General features: G+C 35.4%; 1 pseudogene; it reads right to left on the reverse strand.

Annotated features, from left to right (window-relative positions):
* Positions 1 to 4,906, reverse strand: part of LOC127691144 (putative protein FAM10A4) — a 153,965-nt pseudogene extending 149,059 nt beyond the window's left edge.
* Positions 4,907 to 18,727: the final 13,821 nt, after the last annotated feature.

The following is an 18,727-nucleotide window of genomic DNA, read 5'->3' on the forward strand; positions in this document are numbered from 1 at the left end:
CAAACCTGCTAACAGGCATAGCCCGAGGAGGACATAGCAGGGGTCTCAGACGGTCAGGCCCTGGGCTGCTCGGTGGGCCATCTGTGTGCTGACCCAGCTAGGAGGTTGTTAGCCCAGCAGACTCTCCAGGCACTCTCAGGGAACACGCACATGCAGCCATCCTGGCCACCTGACAGACCCAACAACACTCACAGCTGAGGGGAACTTTGCTCAGACATTGGCCTGCCAGGCTTTTGCCTAGACTCAGGGCCTGAGCAGCAAGGCTAACCTTGTGTGCACCAACCTGGTTGGGAGTTCCGCTGGCCAGCAGAGTGATCAGCATGCAGAAAAGGTCCCTGCAGCATACACCATCAGCACTCCCTGAAGGAGCAAACAGGCACCATCTGGTTCACAGTCACAATCTGGGACAAAACACACTAGGGCTGCAAAAGCACCCAAGAGGAGGTCAGCACATCAGCAATCTGCAACCGGGGAAACCCTGCCATCCAGTGTTGCAGAAATAGCCCTAGAGCCTGTCAGGAGGCTGAAACACCAGCCAGAGAAAAGACCAACTAGCTCCAGAGAACAAGATGGCAAAGGGCAAAGGCAGGAACGCTACTAACAGAAATCTAGGCAATATGGCAGCATCTGAATCAAACTCTCCAACATCAGCAAGTCCTGGTTATGCCAACACACCAGAGAAACAAGATTTAAAATCACTGTTCATGATGCTGCTAGAAGAACACAAAAAGGACATGAATGAATCTCTTAAAGAAATACAGGGGAACATGAATAAGCTAGAAACCCGTATAATGGAAACACAAAAATCTGTTAAAAAAAATGCAGGAGAATAAGGCCCAAGAGATAGAAGCCAATAAAGAAGAAAGGCAAAAAAAACAAAACAAAACAAAACAAAACAAAACAAAAAAAACAAACAAAAAAAAAAACGCAAGAGAACTTGAGTCAACAGGCAGAAGTCATGGAAAAGGAAACACAAAAATCTCTTAAAGAATTACAGGAAAACACAAACAAACAAATGATGGAACTGAGAAAGGGGATGTTAGCGAGGTGAGGTGGGAGTTGGTGGGGGAACATCCTCTTAGTAGCAAAGAGGAGGAGGAGGAGGTGGGGTGCCCTGGGAAAAGGACATTTTAAATGTAAATTAAAAAAATAATAAAAGATTTAAAAGCAAATAAAAAAGATACCAGATCTAAATCAATGTGATATGAAAAAAATCAGTATTACTATGAATAACATATTCTAAGAGGTTGTATAATGGATTTGATAATTGAAGGCATCAAGATAATAATTATCACTTCATTTAATGGGATTTCAGATAAATTAGAGTTGTCTTTGATATCCAGAGATTACAGAAACACCTTGGAAAAAGTCATTTTAAATATATGCCTTCATCCCTTTCTCTCAGTTGGGCTGTAGCCTCTAGCCTCAAAAGAAGATGGTCCTATTCTTACTGCAACTTGGTATGCCAAGGCTGGTTGGTATTCATGATGGGAGGTCTTCCCTTTGCTGAGAAGCATGGAGGAGAGAGGTGAGATAAGAGTTGTCAGGAGTCATAATAGGACAAGCTAATAACTAGCAGGTGAACATCCTGAAATGGCCTGCTTCGGATTGTTAGATAATCTGTGACATGTGAGCCCTCATTAAGTAAGGCTGTAAGGGACTTATTTTAGGAAAGATTCCTGCTATTAATATTATTTTCCTGCTATTGTTAAACATATATAATAATCAATAAGTAATAGCACACCCCCTTGGAGCAGATTTCTGCGGATCCATGAAGATGTACTGTCTTACAATGATGTTATGTAGACAGATGAATTGTTTTAATGATGATCCTATAAGAATTCCTAAAATTGTGTACATGATTATTAAGCTCTTTTATAGTACCACTGCTATCAGGTCTTTTTCTTATAGCCAAAACTGCAATGAGAACTCTGCCAGTCTCCCAAGTGTCATCAGTCTCTTAGATGATAAGCAGACTTTCTCCTACTCAGAGCACATTCCAAGAGGTTGTAAAACTATTAACCAAAAGGTCATAAAAAGGGAATGATTTATTATAGGTGCTAGTACAGAAGATAAAATATTGACTTGGCTTATCTATACAAAACTTCACTAATATCTTAGTTCTGGTTTTAAACTTTCAAGGAACCTGTAGAGCTCAGACAGGTGATAATTGTTTAGCTATATAATTATTCCTAATAGATATGGATGTAAACATTCACTGTTGTAACTTCCATTTCAATTTATGATTTGATTTTTGAGTGAACTTGTGATGAAATTTGTAACATGTGATCATGTATTCTGAAAGATGTGTACTGAGGACAAAGACATGAAGGGGAAAGAGAGCAGAAAAATTTTCCCTTCCCCAGTTAGAGTAGAATTTTTGTCTTTTCCCTCTTAGAAGAATTTTTACCTTTCTCCACTTACAATCTTTCTGCTTTTCTGTGTTAGATAGCTTCCACAGGAAACTTTTTACAACTTAGTTATAAACTATAACCACCTCTTTAAGTGTCCCATTTTCTTCCTGTGACAAGCAGGCTGAAATTTAGAGGCCAGCAGTTCCTGTTGAGATGCAACAGGCCACATTGCTTAGGCTGCAAGTGTTAACTACCTAAGCCAGCACTATTTCACACTCAGAAAGAGCAATAAAGTTTTTAGGACTTTTTAGAATTTATCATCAACATTTTTCAGGACAATTGGAGAGCTAGAAAGCCCTGAGGACCTCAGACTTCAAAGTCATCTCCAGAATCCTATTGTGACTCCACCACTATCTTCTCAAGGTTGGAAAACTCAGGCCAAAGAGTGAGAGACTGTGAAGTCAAGGAAGCTTCAATTGGGATCTAAGGTAAATAGTTAATCAAAACATGTATAAAATGTAAAATAAAGAAATGCTAATAGAAATATGACACCATTTTACTTTCTAAATATGTTATAAGGAAATTTAAAAATTCTTTTAGCAAGGTGATGGCGCTCACCTGCAATCCCAGCACTCTGGCAGGCAGAGCCAGGGGGATTTCTGAGTTCGAGGCCAGCCTGGTCTACAGTGTGAGTTCCAGGACAACCAGGGCTATACAGAGAAATGCTGTCTTGAAAAAACCAAATCCAAAAAAAAATTCTTTTAAATAGAAAAGTTAATATTTTAATGTGATAATTATGTAATATTTATAAATGTAATATTTATAAATCAGAGAAAATGAAAGTGGGTAAAAGCCCTATTTTTACAACAGTACTAGTTTGATGATTAACTGCATATTTATATAATTTAGACTTTTTCTTCTGCATTAGACTGTAGTGACTATTGTGATTTCACTTCTACTTAAATATGGTTTTATTTCTCCTTAGTTACCTTACTCCATTGCCTTTTCATGGTGGAATTTAAAAGGAAAAAATGTATGAGATAATGAATGTTCATTAGATTGTATTCACTATCTACACATAATCCAATGGGTAGTTTCTTGAATTTCCTTGAAATTATTGAACATTTAAAATTCAATAATTTAATATATATACATATATAATGTTGGTATATTTTGTATGTTTAATATAAATATCAAAACTAAAAATTCAAAAAATCCTATCAATATTAAAGTATTTCCCTTTTATGATTTTAACAGTGCAAATAATATGGACCTGCCATGATTCATTATTTATTATCACTTCTGAAGGATGATGAAGGATTCAATGAAGGAGTGAGTGAACACGGACATGGTATAGAATAGAGTTTATTCAGAATAGGGGATAGGAGTTAGTGGGAGAGAGAGAGAGAGAGAGAGAGAGAGAGAGAGAGAGAGAGAGAGTGGAAAGAGAGAGTGGAGCCCGGCCATGACCACGTGGAGGGGGAGAGAGAGAGAGAGAGAGTGGAAAGAGAGAGTGGAGGCCAGCCATGACCACGTGGAGGGGGGGGAAGAGCCCCAGGGGCAGAGAGGTGAGAGTAAGTGGGAGACCGGTGAGCAAAAAGAGGGAGAGGAGGAGCAAGTAGCCCCTCTTATAGTGGGCCAGATCTCTGGGGCGGGGCATACCTGGCTATTGCCAGGTAGGTGTGGGGTGGAGCTTACACAAAACCCCAACAACTTCCACATAAGGCAATTCATTCAGTAATTTTCTTTTATGTTGTTGTCATTATTATTGATTAAGTTATCAATTTATTTACATCCAGACCATAGCTTCACCTCCATCCTTCTACCAGACCCTTCCTCTCACCTCCCTTTACCTCCATCAACCACTTCTCTGCTTCTCCTCAGAAAGGGAAAAGACTTCCATTGATATCAACCAACCTCTGATATCGAGTTGCAGTAAGACTCGGCACATCTATTGAGGCTAAGTAGGGCAGCTCCAAGTTAGGGGGAATGGATCAAATGGCAGGCAATGTAGTCAGAGACAGAATGTGCTCCAACTTTAGGAATTTCACATGAAGATCTGCCTGCACAACTGTTCGATATGTGAAGAGGAGTGCCTATACCATCACATGTATGGCCCTCTAGTTGGCAGTTTAGTTTCTATGATCCTCTATGTGGGAATGTTAGTTGCTTCTCTGGGTTTTCTTAAAGTGTTCTTTACACTCTAATTCTTCCTCCCTCTTTTCCACAGGATTCTCCAAACCACACTTAATGTTTGAAAGTAGATCTCTGAATCAGTTTCCTTCAGTTGCTAGGTGAAGCCTTCTCTCTGATGACAGTTATACTAGGATCCTGTCTGAAAGTATAGCAGAATATCATTAATGGCATCAGGGTTGTGCTCCCTATCATGGAATAGGTCTCAAGTTGTGCCAGTCATTGTTTGGCCTTACCCTCAAATACTTCTTCATCTTGTAGGCATCTTCATTTTCATCTCTAATCTTGTAGGGAGAGAAAGTCATGGGTGTGAGGATTTGTGGTTGGTTTGGTGAACCAGTTCTCTCAGTGAAAGTCATCCTGGTTTCAGGAGTCTTAACTAGACTTACCCTCATAGATTGCTTGGATTAATACAAAAATTGGTCACTTCAACTCCATATCTTCCATTACTAAAAGTTCTCACTAAGGTCACCTAACTAGACTCAGTTGTGTCATCTGATATTTTTCTGGAGGATGTATAATGAGAGGATGTTTTGCTAAAGTAGACAGGTGAGGAGGAGGTCTTTTACAAAGGCAGACACTTGAAAGGACATAGGTTGTTTATAAAATGCATAAGTAGAACCCAACAGTCAGTGAACACTGTTATTACACTGGTATGACTTGCAACATTTAGCTAGTCTGCACTGGTCTGCACTTGTCATGACTTCATAAATAGAAACTCTCCAAAGGACCTCTCATGGTGTTCTGGCTGCTTCTTTCTGCTTTTGCTGATATGTGCCAGTTCAGTGGTGTCTCAAGGTTTTTCTGGCTTTAGCCACTGCTACTGATTTGCGTTTGGTGTTTGTCAATTGCACTGGACAACTGCTAGGTTAAAGTATACAGGACTGTCATGTGTCCTGATGATAGGAATTGGAATCACCACAAAGAATCACTTCTAAACAGGTCTATACCACCCTTGACCTATTAAGAAACTGTCTCCTCTACCTTTTTTTTTTTTTTTTTTTTTTTTTGGAGTCGACTAGAATGAAGGTTGAAGTATTTAGAACCTGTATTAAAGTAGGTTTTTGAAAAATCTAAGCCCACATTCACCCTCATAGATTCCAAGGTGTGTCCACTATACTAGGCCTTCACAGCACTCCCACATGCACCTGACCCAGCTGCACCCTTTCTCCTCCATCACTTCCCTTCCAATTTATCTTTCCTTTCCTGTCCCCACATGCTTCCAGCCCATCTTGAGGTCTATTTGGTTTTTTTTTTTTTTAATTCCCAGAGAGAGATCTTGTTCCCACCTTAAATCCCTCCTCTTTACCTAACTAACCTCTCTGGGTCTGGGGATTATAGTTTCATTGTCATTTACTTAACAGCTAATTTAAATTTTTCTGAAATTGACTAAGAATTTTTGTTACTGAAATGTAGCTAATATCAGTAAACCTGTTATTATTTAGATTCTATTCTTAAGACATTGAAATTTTAATCAGATCTTTTCTACTAACATGGGTCTTAAAAAGGACTTTTTATATTTGTTTATAAAATGCTATTTTAAGTAGAAATCTCAACATTCAGGTAATGCAAATATTTATAAATTGACCATATTTTAATGGCATTTCCATCACCTATGTTATGACTTTGTTATCAATATTATCAGAGGAGCAAATCTAGATTTTACTCTAGAATTTTTGTCTGTACTTTATAACATGTAAATAACCATTTTTAATATGCTGTTACAATTATCCTGAATATTTGTAAAAGGGATAATATTTTTCAGACTCATTCATATGACTCAGCAGGCCAGTATTTAACAAATAGGCACAAATGAATATGTAAAGAATGAACATACTGTATATATTTTAAAATATGATTATCCTTAAGAAGTTATACTAATGATTTTCAAACTGCCTCAGAAAACTGAGTGAACACCATCAATTGTGAAACATTTTACATGAAAAATCCTCATGTATGATGATACTCTAGAACATGTTATAATATCTCAATGATAAATTATGTTCTAGAATATGGATTGCCTTAGTTTGTATGAAATTTATAAAGCAGGGCATTGACAATTGAGTTTGAAAAGGACATTTATAATTTCCTTATGTACACATGTCTCTCAAAAGACAGACTGTGATTTATGCAGGTAATGCCATTCACTGGACTTCTGTGTTATAAAAATAGCCTGCAGTGACAAGTGGTACTGAATGGGGTATGAATCCTGAAGGTGGTTACTTCCTCTTCGGTGCAGGTTTAGATCTCATTGTATGGGGAAAATATAATCTGGGAGTATATATGGGCCTGGAACCTTCATATCTGTCTTTCTCTCTTTTTCCAGAGTGACAGGAAAGCAAAATCATCCACACATTTCTATAATATAACAAGTGGCCTTACTGCAGGTCCCCAAAATGAGTTTACCCAAGGTTTGATTGAAATCTTTTAAGTCAAAACTCAATGAAAAGTAGAATTCTGAACCCTTGAGGTTATCCTATGCCATCTACATCTGCACAAGGCATGCATGTACAGAAAATAATATATAGATGATGGGTAGATATAAAATAAATAGTAGATGTGCAATAAAATTGTCACCTTAAACAACTGAGATTTTATTATATTTACATAAGTTAACCATTACTAATATTCCTCAGTTCCCTCCCATTTTCCATGACATCTGTCAAGGACACTTTTTCTTCAATTGTTGTATTTGTGTGTGTCTCTGTGTGTGCTTTTATGTATGTGTGTATGTGTATAGATGTATGTTTGTTATGTGTGCTGTATGTTCCTATGTTTGGGATTCTGTGTACATATGTATAGTATGTGTGTTTGTGTGCCTGTGTGTGTGTGTGTCAGGGTGTGCCTCTGTATGTGTGGTGTATGTGTTTTTGTATGTGTATTGTGTGTCTTTAGATGCATTAGAAGACAAAGATAGTCCTTGGTAGATAATAATAATGATAGAAGGATCTTAGTACAATATCTCAATGCTTGAAATTTGATAAAAACTCAGATATCATCAGAATATATCTTTTCCCAGAGTTCCATAGAGAAGTTTATTATGTATGATTTGCCATTTTGGCCTTAATAGGCTTTAAAGAAAATCATATTTAAGTCTATCTCGGCTACTACATTACAGAATATGAGACTAAATAGATGAACATCATTTTACTCTGTTTATATTATAATGCTACACAGAATTTGGAAAATTATTAATGATATGTGACCTTCATTATTAAGCTCTGATCTTTATGTTGAAAATGTCATTTCACCCATTATTATATCTATATAAAATTTTCCATGATAATCTTTAATTCTAATATGTTTTCTACATTTTTCTATAATTTTCTCAGAAATATTTTCCATGTAAATCTTCAATTCTATCATAAAATGTTTCTATCCCATATTTCAATTAATTTAGCAACATTTTATATGTCTACCACTTTACTCCTTAATTTTCCATGAAAATTGTCAATTTTAATGTGTTTATCTAAAATATTCTCTATGTAAATCTTTAATTTTACCATAAAGTGTTTTTACTTCCCTTAACTTCCCTTTTCAATAAATAAAAAAAAATTAATAAAAAAGGGAAAAAAGAAAATGTCATTTCATATTGATTTATATTTCAAATATATGAATATATTTCTTATAAATGTCAATATGTAGTTTCTAGGGCATTTACTTTTGATTAATATTTAAAGACAGTAAAAAACCATAACACAATTTAGAGAACACCAAATCTACCTGAGCTACCGGTTTGACTACAAGTCTATAACAAAATACCATGAAGAAGATATTGGCTTTGTCAGCTGCTCACCAAGTATAGCTGTGATAATTTACTAAACTAATGATATTTATAAAATCTGTTTTGTTTCCTTTTAAGAATATTCAACAGTATTGGAAATCACTTATATTTTTAAGTTTGTACATATATTATATCCTGGATTTTGGAAACAAACAAACAAAACCCCTGTAGGTACTGTCTGATATCTAATGCAAATTTACATTTTAATTTAATTTTATTCCCTCAAAGTAAGATCTTGAGCTAACATTGGTGTGTAGTTTGTGTTCTACTATTTGAAAAATGTAATCAAAAGCACAGGATGAGAACAGAAATAGTGAAAGACCAATTTTGGGGAATTCAGACTCCATCTTAGGGAACGTGACCTAAGTTTGTACTCAAAGCAACAGACCGGTATCTAGCATCCCTCAACAAGACATGTGTCTACAACCAGTCTCCAGGATATTTCTCAACAGATCTAGACCTCCAGGCTACAAGTCAGCTCCTGCCTAATAACCGCTAATCAGGTAAAAAGTAGAAGTTAAGTGTATAGTTTAGCTCCCACAACCAGTCAATTATGCTAAAAGCCACAGTAGCCCCCCAGTTAAATGCCTGCAAGTCTAGAAAGACTAATCCTTTTCTTGTCATTTCTGATAAAAGCTTGTACTTATGAGTGTTTGGGGCATTGCTCCACTGAAACTGTACTGTGGGTCAGCAGAGAGTTAAGCCTGAGCTTGAGCTTGTAAATAAAGACCCTGGTGCGACTGTATTGGGTAGGCACCTGACTGAGGTCTTTCGGGGTTCACAAATGTTTCTTGGTACTACAATAGCATTGAAATCAGGAGAAGCATCCTTAAGTTACAAAGCCTGACCTGATCCTAAAACAAGTCTGATTGGTAAGAAGCCGTTCAAAGTCAAATGTCAAAAGAGTAGACATTGACAGATGCTTTGGCATGGGTTACTTTTGGAGACAGTATATGAATTCAGCTCCTCTCCTCTGAACAAAGAGAAATGAAAGTGATTTCCAAGGACTTAATTCTTTCTACGTCAGTAGAATTCAGTGCTCCTCTGGTGAAATCAAGGTATAGATTCTGAAATAATATATAATAGTCATTGAAACGTGGGTATAGCAACATTTGGTGCAAAGAATTAAAATTTATATAAATGTTTAGTTTAAGAAAAAATCATTTTCTCAAGTACATATAGGCTCATGTTAATCATTGGTAACTGGTACTAAAAACTAACTTTGGTATAAAAACAGAGCAGGCCATGCAGCACTTAAAAATGCCTGATCCTCCTCTCTAATTGTCCAACTTAGTACTTAGGGCTCACCAACAACATAATGCAAAATTGTCTCTGTTATTATTTTATGTTATATAGTAAGATAGATTTTCTTTTAGGATAATCATATACACAAATCTGGTAATGATTAAGCTAAGAGATCTTCTACTGACTGTTGTCAGATAGGGACATTCATGGAAATGAAAGGGAAAGAAGAGCTCAGGTGGTTCTTCCTAGCTGTACCATGAAATAGTAGAGATTTTTCACATTCTAGTAGAAAACAATCTACAACGCACAGAAAATAGGTAAAAGAAAACACAGGTATCTATAACAACATAGAAAAATGCTTTGAAAGGTTGAAATAATTTTGAAGAATATTCATCCCCACACAAGGAATCAACACAGTCAACATCTTGAATTTGGTTATTTGTTAACTTAGGTGAATCTACATGGATCTCTGAAGAATACAAGTAATGTAATAAGTGAATGCAGGTTTTTAGTGGGTTTTTTTTTTTTTGTCTTCTAATTGGTGGTGGCAAACAAAACAATAAAATCATTACAATTTATAAGAAACAGTTTTTCAATATGGATATTGATGAAAAGTTTTTGCTTGGAACATGGTTTTCTATTTTCAAATACTAAATATATTAGCTACTAACTAACAGTGTTTGTAGTGTAAGTGTAGAAAATATCATAATAAATACACAAAGAACCTAAGATAAAAACAGAGAAGAAAAAATAAATAAATAAAGTAAGTTAAAAGTTCAAAAGTAAGACACAATTTTACAAAGAATCCTGCAATAACATTTTGAAACTAGAAACCTCCAGAAGTTCCTCTAAGTTCTTTTCTGTTAGCTGTTTGATGCAAGGCATCCTAGTTTATTCCCCTACTGAAATTTCCTTGGAGGAATGGAAATTTTAAATTGCAAGTGGTTATCAATTGGAGTTTTCTTCTAGCTTCTTAAGCTTCTCATGCGACTTATTTTTAGTTCTAGGACTTTAACCAGAACAGAGGTATGTGTGCCTTATACATACTGTCTCAGTCTTTGAATGCATTGGGGCAACAACCATGTTGATCTCTCTCTCTCTCTCTCTCTCTCTCTCTCTCTCTCTCTCTGTGTGTGTGTGTGTGTGTGTGTGTGGATGTATGTTTGTTTGTGTGTGTGTGTGTGTGTGTGTGTGTGTGTGCATGTATTTTCAATCTTATCTGGCTCTTACACTCTTTCTGCCTTCTCTTCTTCAGGGTCTCCTAAACTCCCCTAGAAGGAAGGAAGGGTTTGCTGAAGACATCATTTAGGACTGTCTGTTCTAATGTCTTTTTAACTCTGCTTGATATCTGGGTGTAATTCTCTATATTTGTTCCTACATGCTGCAGAAAGAAGTTTCTCTGATGAAGACTTAACTCGTCTATGAGTCTAGAAGAATGTCATTAGGAATTATTTTGAGGTTAAGTTTTTTTGAACAGTAGTTATATCATAAAAACTATGATTTTTACCATAGGTCCTGAACTATCTAGTTTGAGCTTCTGATCTTGGTAACTCAAAAAGTATAGGTATGGGTTTCATCTTGTGCAGTGTGCTTTAAGTCAAATCAGATAGTGGTTTGCTGTCCCATAAATTTGGAATCAGCATTGCCTGAGTGTATCTTGCAGGCAGGAGGCCATGGTAGATCAAAGGGTCTATAGATGTGTTGGTTTCCATGTAACCTTTTGGGTAACATGCAGAGTGCCATTCTGAACCATGGATATAGAAGTGATGACTCTATCTAAGCACAGCTCAACTTCTCCTGGTTCAGAGTTGTGTAGGTATCATTGTCTTCAGCCATGTGGATTTGCCATCTGTTCTTGGAGATAAACCTCTTCATTTCTTCAGTAAATATAACCCAATTCTGGTACTGGAAGCTTCGTTCAATGACAAGAGACTCTGTATCATAAAGACCACGAGTTTTGAAGCTTTCCTGCAGTTGCAGAGTTTCGCTCTGCATTGCTGCTGGAGCAGATTAATGTTTCAATCACCACCCTAGGATAGAACTTAGAAGTATAGATTGTCAACAAGAGCCACCACTCTTACAAAGCATTTGAAAAAAATACATTTTTAGTGAAGTCAGGTTAATAAGTTTTTGCTAGTGGCTCTGATGTAGAAAATCATAGTGAAAAATTTGCAGTTCAGAAAAACACACATTTAATAGTTAAGCTAGGGAATTTTAAAAGGTCATGGAAAAAGAACAATGGCAGTCTAACTAGCATTGGCTGATGTGATTCTCACTGTGGCTGGACTGGGGATGATTGATTTCTTATACCCAGATTTTGCCCTCAGCTGCTTGAAATGATTTAATAAAAATTGCTGGTGAATAGCTGTGCATTCTGAGGATTTAAAGTACAAATGACTGATTGTTTTCCATGTACAAGTTTAGAATTGTGATTCTTTTAAGGTTTTTATAAGATTATTTTTAAGATAAATAATGAAATAATTGATCTTTTCTTTGCAACCACAAATTGCTGCCTGCCAGTAAGAGAACTGGGTTGAAATAATTACGTTGCTTGTCCTCACTTTTTTTGACCTATAACATGTTGCTTATTTTATTGTGGAAATGCTGCTTTTTCATAGTCATTCCCTAAAACAAAAATAGAATGTAATTGCATTGTAATTTCTACACCACTTGAAAGATTTTGCTGAGATAAATGAGCTATGAGCAAAAAAAAAAAAAAAAAAAAGTTGTTGGAGTCAACTCATTGGAGTTTGCTATAGCCACCAAATGTATACAAGGGTATGTGTGTATGATATGAAGTTAATTGAAGCCATGTCATTGAAGTTCACTCCATCTGCTAAAATATATATATGTGTATATATAGAGTGTATATGTTTATATATGTATATATGATTTGTATGTGTATATGTATATACATATAAATATATGTGTATATGTATGCATATATTTACATGTGTATGTATAAATGTATATAAGTGCATTGTGTAGATATGCATATATATTTATATACATAGTATATGTATTTATATATCTATAATATATAGGTGTATATTTATATATGCATATATTTATATCAGAAAAATGGTTGAAGCAAATGAAGCAAAGTATGACATTTGTCATTCTCAACCTCAGACTGTAAGATGCTCTGTTTTGTCATGCTTAAATTCAAATCAAGCTAGAACTGTATCAGTGTGATTAGTGTCAGGCAACATTGGCCAGATAGCTTCATCATCAAAAAACATGAAAATGCGTTATTATTACCACAGAGGATCACACAGGTGAATCTCATGAGCAAAGGTAGGTAAACCATTAATGATAATGGCTTCTCTGATATAGTTGTTCAGTTTCCAAGTCATGTTACCTCTCATTATGTTTGTACACATCTATGTTAGGAAAGTTTGTTTATGTCATAGGCAGTCTCTGCCATTGATGCTCAAGGTCCATTCTTGTGAACTTAGAGTTTTGGTTATGAGTGTTCATTTAGTTAAAGATACCAAGTTCCAAAACATAAGTGAATACTCACTGGCAATCTAATTTATTTTAGGTTGTAAGTACTTCTTCCTTTAACTGTAAAAATTTCTAGATACATATAGGAGCTGTTACTATAAATATTCAGAAATTTCACTTTTTTATCATCTTTAGCTTCTAAGTATCAGACAATGATAAAAGATCGATTATTATTAGTCTATGGGAAATTGCATTAAATGAGGTTTTAAGGTTTTCTGACAAAATATTAGATATTTTCTCTGTCAATGGGTAGTAGAATAGATAGGTTCATCATACTGCTCCAGGTGAAATTTGGAATGAAATATGTGAAACTTTCTCTGCATAAACAATCCTGTATTAGTTTGCATGGGTCTACTTTCCAGTTTGTATGAACTCAATTTGACTCAGGTTTCCTAACAAAAGTATATAATCCGTATTTGTCATCCTCTCCCTAAACATTCAGACTTCTAACCTCGACATTCAGGATAGCAGTAATTAAGATACTCTGGATTTTATCATATAAATTGCAGTTATATAAATTGTCTTGTGTTTGCCTGCAATTTTAACTATTTTTCCTTTTTGTGAGGCCTGTAATATTGTGAGAATTTTTAAGTTCGCAAAGAAAATCTCTCTGCAATCAATTTTCATAAAGCCCATTTATACAGTTGTATCTTCATGACTTAATCATCTCCCTTAAGATCCATCTCTAATATCATTACCCTGAGTTTAAAGATTCCCTAAGTTCATTTGGGAGCAGATATAAATAATCAGCCTGTTCTACCTCTGATTCTTTTATTTTATAGTAATTATCTCCTTACACCAAGATAAATAATTAATTTCAATGAAAGGAGGAGATATTTTCTTAAGAAATGCAATGTGATTTTTGTTTTTTGTTTTTTGTCTTTGTGTGTGTGTGTGTGTGTGTGTGTGTGTAGGCAAATGGGTCTTCTACATCAACCCCCTTTAAGGCTCAAGGAACTTTATAAAGAAGAAACAGAAAGCCTTTTGGAGTCATAGGCAATGAAGTAGTACAAGAAATATTTCTACTCTGAGACAACAATTGCATATATAAAATCAAATTGGTTGTTATATAATGCATAGGTTTGTGTTATCTGAAGCCAGAAACAGTTCCCTGCCTGGAGTAGAGAGGTGATCTCACATATACCTATTGATGTATTGATACTATTGGTAATTAAAAGCTCCTGGGAAAGGAGAATCAGCTTTCTTTTTTTCCTGCCCCTTGTCAATAGCATTACCTAAACACTGAGCTCCATCTAATATTTAGCTGTATGTTCCTGCATCTGTTTCTATGAGTTTCTGAGGAAAGACTCTCATTATGCTAGGCTGCTCCTGTATTTCAGAGCATCATTAGGCATCATTTCATTAACTTTCATCACCATCACCATCACCATCATCATCATAATGATATATTATATAATATAATAAATGTTATTGCTGGTCCTGTTTGGTTCTACCCTGAGTCTCAGGGCTATCCAAGCTAAGGTGATTGCCCTTCTAAGTAGTCAAGAGTAGACTTTCTCTTCAGGCATAGGTTTCAAGCTGGACCAGTCATTGATTTGTAAGACTTGGGGGAGCCTTTCTTTAAGGATTTTACACATTATAAGTAGGCAACATTCCAGAGATAGCTTCATATCTTAGAGTATGTGGAAAACATAAAATTGATTGTTTCCTATTTATTTACGTTTTTATTTACTTTTTTATACTTACTTTTTGAGATTATAATATGATTATCCCTATACCTTTCATTTACTCTCCCATTCATTATTCCTTTTCAAATTCATAATCTCATTTCTTTTACTGCCCATAAGTATGTATATATAATACATATGTATGCATCAGGATCCTAATTCAAAAGAAAAACATCCGCACATTTGCATAATGTTTTTAGGTCTGATCATTTTACATCATTTTATATTAATTAAGATATCCTTTATAACTAAAGAATATTTCTATGGTTCTTAACATTCATTAGTTCCTGTAGTTTTTATCTTGGTGGAAGGCAAAGGCAAGCTCAGAACGATCTACATGTTTTATAGAATCAACAGTATGTGTAAATAGCTGCATTTCATTTGTCCATGGAACTATCCACTCTTGCTTGACTTTATTTTAGTGCTTTTCAACCATTCTGGTATTTTTAGAGTCAACGACAGCTTCCTTAAGAGGTGAATTTCAAAAGGAAGGCCCGTGCAAACATATTACATCACATTTCTATATTGTATCTCAAATGTTCTTAGGTTAATAATTTTGAGACGAGCTACATACACTCTTACAGTCACATCTTCTGCATATTTTCACTAGGGTCCTTATAACAGTGAGACAGTGAGAGAGAGGGAGAAAGGGTATTTCTAAAAAAGAAGCACAGATCAAGGTGGGAAACAAGAAACTCTAGTAGCCACATTTGAAAGTGAGCAGTAGATTTGACAACACAGTAAATAAGCACAAGCCTGAAATTACTAGAGCCAAATACCCAGCCTCTCCTGTTCTTGCCCTGTGGACTCTCCACTCCTCTGATGTGTGAAGAGTATAACACAGTAAAGCATAGTAGAGTGGTAAGATAATATATTGTTTTAATCAACTAAATTTGTGGTTTTAATCATAAGCACACAAGAAGGTCATATAGCTAGAAAGAGTAAACATGGTTAACGGAAGTGGAAAATATAACCGTTATCACTTAAATTCTGTATTTTATAAAGATCTTACATGATGGACTGCACATAATGTTTAAACCTAACTGATTTCTTAAGCACTAGATGTGAAACAGCTCTTGGTACATGCCATAACATAGTTTTACCACTGAATTCCTTCCAGTTCTCTCATTCTTCCATTTTCAAAAATGATGTTCTACTGGTTTTCAGAGTTCTCACAGTGGAGCTTGAGGGTCAAGTGAATTTATAGATCATCCAGTGATCTTGAAGAAACATATCTCTGGGTGTCATCTCCAATTATCTCAGATCCAAGAGAACTTACACAACCTACAATGCCAGACTTTGTAGGATATCTTTGCTGTAACATTCAGTCGTGTCCTTTCTCATTCTGACCACATATGTGCTCCTGTTCTAGGCTTCAATTTAAAAATACCTACACAGACTACGTCTTAATCTCTGGCTTTGCTTTCAGATGTGGTGGGTAAGAATAATATTGACAGTTTTGAACACAGCAATCAGTAAAATTTTGCTTAGATCATTTACATCTGTAAAACAAGTGATTAATGAGGAAGATTTAAAATACATTTAAAGAATGGTCTTGATTTTGTTTAGTACTTCAATTATCCTGCATGATGATATTTATTTTCTTTTGCATTTATATGTATTTAAAGTTAAATGAAAGTATCACGAGCATGCTAAACTTTCTGGAATGTTCACACAATAAAAGATATCAGAGAAACTAGATGAATAATTAACTGCTCTGACTTTAGGGATTATTCTCTATAGAAACATAACTTAATAACATATAATATAACATAATAATAATAATAGTAATAGTAATAATAATAATATTTGATGGGCTTTACAAATGATGAATGCATGTTTCACCGAAGTATAACATTTTCTTAAAGATCAGCTTCAATTGATCTTCATTTCGACCAGAAAAAAATAAACCATACACAACAACAACAACAACAAAAGGTCACTGATACATTAAGACTGAGTTCAAGACAAACATCTATGCTGTCTCTCCTCATAAGCACTGGTACCAGGTTTCTATTATCTATGTTTGTGAAGTCCATCATTTATTTATTCTTCATGTAAATGAGATAATAGCATAGCTGATGTTCTCTGTGTGTTAGGTTAATTTTACTTATAAGGAATTAAATGCCCTCCCGTATTGTCACAGGTGATGAGTACGTTCCTTGCCTGGTTATATAGCACCTCTCTTTAAAAGTAGATTACACTTTTATTCCTATGGTTTGAACAAATTGTCATATTTCATGTCTTTCATTATGTGGACACTGCTGCATTATACATGAAAATGAAAATATATTTCTAAAATATTTATTTTTTTTAATTAGTTCTGTCTATAATGTCTTTATTGTGAGTATTCAGTCTTTCAGTAATACATTGGAAATATTAGTGATTAAATGGAACATGATAAATTCACTCATAAGCACTTATCATTTATATCATATACACAAAGACTCACACACGTGACATTCATAAAGTCATCCTTTTATATATTGTGATTATTTGTAAATATGATATTGAGGTTGTTTCTTAAAATAACTCATGATAATGTATTTACTTTTGTATAGTCTGCTTTTCATAAAAATATCCATGATGCAAGTTTTATAAATACAACTCTGAAGTTTTCAAAATATTAAGAATGAAATGTCCCAATAATAGATAAATATTTCACCTAGATAATATGACATAAAATGCATTATCTTAGTTTAAAACGTATGGTTTGAATATATATATTTTGCTCATAAAAATTGTAATTAAAGTCCATCCTCTGCTACATTTGCATCTGGAGCCATGGGTCCCTCTATGTGAACTCTTTGGTTGGTGGTTTAGCCCCTGGGAGCTTTAGGGGGTCTGGTTGGTTGATATTGTTGTTCTTCCTATGGGATTGCAAACACCTTCAACTTCCCCATTGGGGTTCTTGCACTCAGTCTAATCTTTGGCTGCATGCATGTATTGGTCAGGCTCTGTCAAAGCGTCTCAGGAGAAAGTTATATCAGGCTCCTGATAGCAAGTACTTTCCTTCCTGGCATCCACAATAGTGTCTGTGTTTGGTGGCTGTATATGCAATGGATCCCAGGAGAGGTAGTTTCTGGATGGCCTTTCCTTCAGTCTCTGCTCCACTCTTTGTCACTGAATTTCATTTTGACAGGATCAATTTTGGATTAAAAGTTTTGAGATGGGTGGGTGGTCCCAGTCCTCCCCTGGGGACAGTGCCTAGCCACTGGATATGGTATCTACAGGTTTTCTCTCCCCTATGTTGAAAATTACAGCTAATGTTTTCCTTGTTGGATCCTGGGAACCTCTTGGGTCCTTGGCATCTGGTATTTTCTAGTGGCTACTCCCAGTTCCCCTTCCCCCACTGCTATACACCTCTGTTCATCTCTCCTGTCTCCTCCCATACCTGATCCTGTCCCCCTTTACCATTCCCCTCCTCTCTCCCTCCCAGATCCCTCCTCCAATCAATGGAAGGGGAGCTCCTTGGTCCTGTGGAGAATTGATGACCCAGGAGTCATGGATGCAAGCATCAACAACAACAGAACACAAGGGCTAGAAGAGATAATCTCAAATGCAGAAAATACCATAGAAAGCATTGACACAATAGTCAAAGAAAATGAAAAATGCAAAAATCTCCTGGCCTGAAACATCCAGGAAATCCAGGACAACATGAGAGACTAAACCTAAAGATTATAGGTATAGAAGAGAGCGAAGATTTCCAAATTAAAGAGCCAGTAAATGTCTTCAACAAGATTATAGAAGAAAACTTCCCCAACCTAAAAAAGAGATGCCCATGAACATACAAGAAGCCAACAGAACTCCAAATAAATTGGACCAGAAAAGAAATTCCTCCATTACATAAGAATTAAAACAACAAATGCACTAAACAAAGAAAATATTAAAATCAGTAAGGGAAAATGGTCAAGTAACATAGAAAGTTAGACCTATCAGAATTATACCAGACTTCT

The sequence above is a fragment of the Apodemus sylvaticus genome, chromosome 8 (assembly GCF_947179515.1).
Source record: "Apodemus sylvaticus chromosome 8, mApoSyl1.1, whole genome shotgun sequence".
In the NCBI taxonomy this organism is placed as follows: Eukaryota; Metazoa; Chordata; class Mammalia; order Rodentia; family Muridae; genus Apodemus; species Apodemus sylvaticus.